The following is a 6425-nucleotide window of genomic DNA, read 5'->3' as shown; positions in this document are numbered from 1 at the left end:
CTTTGTAGAAAAATTGCTTTAAGCTGTTGTATTTGACCTTAGCAATTTGAAAAAGGTTCTGTAGATTTTTAAAATTTCAAATTGTTGAAAAATGAAACATAACCCAAAAATTTCATCGTCCTGATAATAATTTGTATGGTAGTCAAAATTAAACTAGTCAAGTTTAAATAGTTGTCATGGAATGATACTTTGTGTTAGGTAAACCATATTTTTTTTACTAATAGTTAAATACTTTGCTGCCCGGAAGGAGGAATTTGGCCAAAATTATGTAAGATCAGCGGTAACTAGCGCCGAGAAGTCGGAAAATTCACCGCATTTTTCTTACATAATTTTGCGTTGAATTTATTTCACTAAAATCAACGCTTTCACCGCAAGATTATGTAAGAAACATGAGGTGAAATTTTCCACTTATCAATGCTAGGTACCGCTTATCTTACGCAGTTTTGCATTGAATTTAAAGTGCTCTAACCTAATGTTGCGCTGAAATTAGCATAGATCTTACATTTTTTAAGTTGAATATTGCGTTGAAGTTACAAAAAATTACCTCGTTAACCTCTGCGTATAGGAATCAAACCATTGATCTCCTGCTTACTTGTTTCCTTTTCAACCACAGTGCCACAGAACCCTTATTAGCTTCCGAACTGCACTCTTTATAAATTGGACTGCAAAATCACGTTTCACAAAACGTTTCTAAGCGTAGGTCTTACATAATTTTCCGTTGAATTTAGCGTTTATTGTACATAATTTTGAGTTGAGTTCAGCAAATATATTTTAGATTTTTATTCAATTTTTGCTTTATTATTCTCTTCTTTCAGCTCTTTCCAGTTTCTCTTGCAAGCAACCGGTTTTTGATTTTTTTTGAAAACATCGAGCCTTCCTACCTCACTTCATCGTCCAACTACCCCCGCCCCCTTGTACCCTCCTCCCCCCCCCCCCCTCAACGTATCCACCCATAACTCCACGTTAAAATTATGTAAGATCTACGCTCAATTCAACGAAAAATTACGTAAGACTGGTGTTGGATGCGTTGATTTTATGGAAGACCTCCGCTAAACTCAACGCAAAGTATGTATGATCTACGCTAAAATCAACGCAAAGCATGTAAGATCTATGCAAAATTCAGCGCAAAATATGTAAGATATACGCTAAATTCAACGCAAAAATTGTAAGATCTACGTTAAATTCAAGGCAAAATATGTAATATTGACATTGAATGCGTTGAATTTATGTACGATCTACGCTAATTTCAATGCAAAATATGTACGATCTACGCAAAATTCAACGCAAAATATGTAAGATCTACGCTAAATTTTTCGCAATTATGTAAGATTGGCATTGAATATGTTAAATTTACGTGAGATCTACGCTAAATTCGACGCATAATTGGTAAGATCGGCGTTGAATGCGGTCAATTTATGTAAGAGCTACGCTTAAGCGTTGATCTTACGTAAATTCAACGCATTCAACGCCAATCTTACATAATTTTGCGATTTTAACGTGACACTTCGGCCCGTGTGTTAAATAATGACCAAAATAAGATTCGAATTTTATGTTCCATTTTCCATCGAAACAATGAGAACAAGATCTTTCGATTATACACAAACAACAACAAAAAGACACCATTTACTCATTGCGTAGAAAACATTTTCAAAAAGTTTTAATGTGTTTTTTGTTTTAGAATTTTTAATTAAAATAATCCTTAAAGATTATTTTATCAGTATGAAAGAAAAAGGGTTAGTTCAATTTATTTATTTATTATTAAATGAAACACAAGCAAAGCATTTGCTTTGAAAAGATGTGCAATCCTGCAAAATTTCATTTTTTAACATACAATTGAGACAAATAACTGATTTTGATGGAAATTAAAAGTTGCCATTTGATTCACAGCTGTTATGAGCTTTGATTTGTTGTAATTCAAATCTGTTCAACTAATTATCTTTCAATTTTGTCAACTTCCACAATTATATAATCTGATACGCCCATGTGAAAGTTATCTTAATAGTTTCCACAAAGAACTTTGTTTGAATGTTGAAAAGAACAACCTAAGGTAAGTTGTGTTAAGATGAACCTGAAACGGCTTGACAAGAAGCACTATTTTTTCAGCGTATACTTGGAATGAGGCCTTCAGGAACAAAAAAGAACATAAGAATGGATTATAAAAGATGCCCAGGTGCGACAGCGCGTAAGATCAGTTGGTGCAATGGTTAGCAAGTAACAGATGATGTTTTGAATCCAGCATTTGTCCATTTTCACAGTTTTCGCACCTGCAAAAACCCCAACATAGATCATTAAATTCTACAGAAAACAATTTCTATATTCTCTACCTAAATTAATTTTATTCTGATGATTTCTGCGGACATTACGAGCAATCTAACGTACCAAACTTTCGAGTAAACTTACTCGTTTTTATTTCCAAAATCTCTTTTCCTATGTTAATACATTGTGCTTGTGAAACATACTTTCAATTTTCGTGGACTAAAAGGCGGTCTTTATATGGAAACTTTTGTCAGTGTTTTTCACTTTAAAACTAGAGGTTGAAAAATTAAAACTGCTTTTGACCGCAAAATATGTCTGACGGAAGCGCGTTCCGCAAAGAATTGTTCCGCAGATTAATAGCAGCATACGCCCTCATTTTAGTAGTCTTAAATTATTCAGTCGTAAAATGGTGCGGCAAAAGGGTTAAAAGGATTGAAATTTTGTGAAATGACCGACAGCCGAAAGTAAGTACTTTTCCCATTTATTTGATTCTACTTTTTTCATTTTAAGGCTTTTAATTGCTTTGTCGAAACCACTTTTACAAAATTCAAGTACTTTTCGCATTTAACGAAAGTCGGCGCCCGAAAGCGCCAGCCACGTTCTTTGGAAGAAGTTTTATTTCGGTACCGGTAGAAGCTCGTGATGGAAAAGGATGAAGTGTTATGATTCGTTCTCACGCAACAAAAATTATGGACTGAGCGTGTTATTACAAAACTTTTTCACAGCAAATAAGATGTTCAAGTGCGGTATTTTCAAATTATTTGCATAGCTTTATCCTAGTTTTTGTTATCGAATGGTTTGTACTCGTGACATTGTTAGGAATCCGACTTTTTTACAGTCTTTGAGGCGTTTGTCGCCATTCATTTCCTCATTGCTTTTTTGATCTTTTTAATTGCTCATTTCTCAGAGATCTGAGAGAAGTTTTGTCTTATTGAACAGTTTTATCACATTATTTTAAATGAACAAATTATTTTGTTATTTAATGTAAGGTAAGCAGTTTTCCACCCTTGGTGGTTTTTGTTAAATACTGTTTTGTTGGAGTTTCTCCTAGTAAACAATTTTTATGAAAATACAGTCATCAATGAACGTGAAACTAATTGTCCTTCTCGTTCTTTCATTTTATTGATATCACGTATTTAAAATACTTTATACTCAGCACCTGAAACATGACCTGAATTGTCAACAGTTGAATCTGAAGAGCATGTGAGCGCATCGAAGTGTCAATATTGGTTTCATCGTTATGGATGCTACTCCAGAGTATTCGATTATTAGCTGTAAATTCTAGAATCCATGATCCCCCCCCCCCTCCCACCTAGTTAGCATATAACTATACCGCATCTCGGTCTCTGGTGCTAAATTTTTACATAAGAATATGCTATGAAACAAATCATAATTTTTAAGTGAGTGTTATTAAAAAAACGGTAAAGAGGAGAATAGAGCAAAACAGAATAGATCCAATTTTTGATGTGCTCTCTCTTTATTTTTTAGATAGTAAAAAAAATTCGTGTATCCAATATTTACCAACAATTTTCAACGTTCACGCCCTCTGCTATGTTTCATATTTTGGGTTTTTCCTAAAATAATATCTCCTCTGTATTTTGGGTTTCCCTGTTAGTGATCTTTGGAGATTTTTTAGGCAATTTGATTTTTTTTAAAAAAATGAAGAGCTATGTTTTTTGTGGGTGGCCGTAAAAATTGGTTGATTAAAACATTCAAAAAGACTCGTCAATATTATTTCAATGGCAGCGTGGGCTGTGGAGCAATCAGTTGACAAATGTCAAAATGGCAATTAGATGAACCTAATTGACCTTTTCAAAGCTGCTGCATTATTGGCTGGTATCAATAGCATGACTCGTTATACCTTACCGTGAAATAATATATATCCACGTTTACAAAACAAGATTTTCTGAATCGATACGTCGATTTACTTTCGTGGGTAGAACCCAAATTACTATAAATGCGTCCTACTCACAAATTTGATTTGTTGAGGTAATAAAACAAAGAGCTGAAGCAAACTACAGACTTCTGAATTTGTCGATTAGTGACCTTTTTATAGCTTTCATTTGATTTTTGTACATGGATGACGCTGTTGAAATTACCTTTTAAATGTCTCGCCGTGGAAATGGTTTATTTTAAACCTTTCTATTTTCGGAAGCAGTAGACATTTATGAAGTCAAAGCAGCTGATTTTCATAATTGAAAAAACGATGGAAGACGTACCTTATTAATGTTTACCTATTAAAGTTTGTTTTACTGTTAATACATGATTGTTCTACAAATTTCTTTTTGTCTATTTTTAGCTTTTTTGAATTTTTGGGGGTACATTAACTACAATATTGATTTTTTTGTGGTTACATTAACTACAATATTGTAAAACAAAACAGAAAACGTCATTGAAATACAAATGCTTAATTGCAAATACTTCATACGCAAATTAATTTCCGTTATCAAATTTTATTCACGTATGATCAATGTTAATTTTCTTAATTTGAAATAAAAACTGTGATTTATGCTTCAGAGGATATCAACTGTTCTTTTGCTGAGAGATAAGAACAAGGAGGCTCGGTAATGAGCGTACGCACATAAGGTTCCGACCCCGCTCATCCACCTTCTTGGCTTAATTGCCTTCCAAATGATGAAGAGATAGAAAACTTTCAAAAACATACATATCGTTCCATAAACAACCAATGGAATAAAATAATGCCACCCTAAAGGGCCGATGAACGTTTTTGATAATTTGATTACTAGAAAGGACAATAAAAAATATCAAACAACAAACATTATCTACGACCAAAACTCGACTTCTATAATAAATAAAAACATAACGAAATCAAACTCGCATCAGACAAAACCTAAACGAAACAATTTAACTATACATTAATAGACAAACTATGGATCCTGTCCTCAAAGCGACTGGTAAATAGGTCGACAAAAAAGAGCAAAGGGGTGCAAACTTCAAAGATAAGATTCTATTTTTGAAAAGAATTAATTTCACTGAAATCCCTAAAATTTTCATTTATATCTTTTATATCTCCATAGGAAGCAATTGAGACATGTCATTATCCAATGTTCAATTGCGCAAAATTTCGAGGCCAATTTGACCTGCGATTATTGTTAAAAATAAAAAGAAAACAAAAATCCCATATAGTGTACGAATACAAAAAACTCTCAATTTATGAAATCTCATTGTATCAGCAGTAACAAAGCCGAGAAACAAATATTTAAAGTTAAAATTGTTATAGAGATTAAAATATAGTTTACTGGAAACGGGTTGTGACCTGTATTTACAGAGACTGAGCTACAAATCGACCGAAAATTCAATTAAAAAATGACGAAGCTCAAAAACCCAATTATGTTTTTGAAAACAAATAAATTTGAAAGTCATAACAGACTTAAGATCTCAACAAGCAGCGGTGGATTAAGTTGCAATACCTCGAAAGCCAATTGGGCTTGCTAATGATGAGACTAATTCACCACCCCAAAATATCAACAAATATATAAGGAAGCCGAAAATTCAAACAATTTTAAGAGATCACACTGTTCAAGGCACTATAATTATGAGCTGTTACCTGCAAGAACTGTAAATCGTCACTTTCTCCTCAATTTAACAACAGAGAGTCTTCCTTCTAAAAAGATTAAGGGGACATGGCAACAAAAAGAAGCCCAGAAAATGAACAGTAAAGAAATCTCGAAAATTCTTGTGAAAATAATCGTCGAAGCAATCAGTCACAACGTATAACAGAGCAAAAAATTGTTTGAATCTACAAAAGTAATTAAGACTTCGAATTACTGAGATTGAGTTACATGGTTACGAAAATGAAAGCAAAAAATATACAGTTATAAAATATTTTAATTCAAACTGAAAGTCATTGAAAGAAACAGCTATAAACTAAATTCTTCAACTAGACTAAGTTATAAGGCCTGGGGTCCTGGGGAAGAAACTGAGACTTATCGTTACTATGTATGTGGCGTAAATCAACAAAAGGGAAGACAAACATAGGCAAAAACAAAAAAACTCTTTGAAATTTTGCGAGATAACTGTGTCTCAAAAGCGTAAACTCTGACAAAAACAATTAACAACTCAGATTTGCTTTTTTCCAACGCTATGCATTTTCCTTACTACACTTTCTTTCAATTGCACTTGTCAATACTGCGAAAATTTGACAACTA

The 6425-nt window shown here is 33.1% G+C and overlaps 1 protein-coding gene across 3 annotated transcripts in view; it reads left to right on the top strand.

Annotated features, from left to right (window-relative positions):
* The window catches only part of LOC142340154 (potassium voltage-gated channel subfamily KQT member 1-like), a 103319-nt gene that overhangs the window by 22032 nt on the left and 74862 nt on the right, over positions 1-6425 (top strand). The window lies entirely within an intron of this gene.

The sequence above is a fragment of the Convolutriloba macropyga genome, chromosome 5, assembly GCF_964194025.1.
Source record: "Convolutriloba macropyga chromosome 5, txConMacr16.3, whole genome shotgun sequence".
NCBI classification, from domain to species: Eukaryota; Metazoa; Xenacoelomorpha; order Acoela; family Convolutidae; genus Convolutriloba; species Convolutriloba macropyga.
The sequence above is the reverse complement of the archived record's forward strand: the minus strand, read 5'-3'. Positions and strand labels throughout refer to the sequence as shown.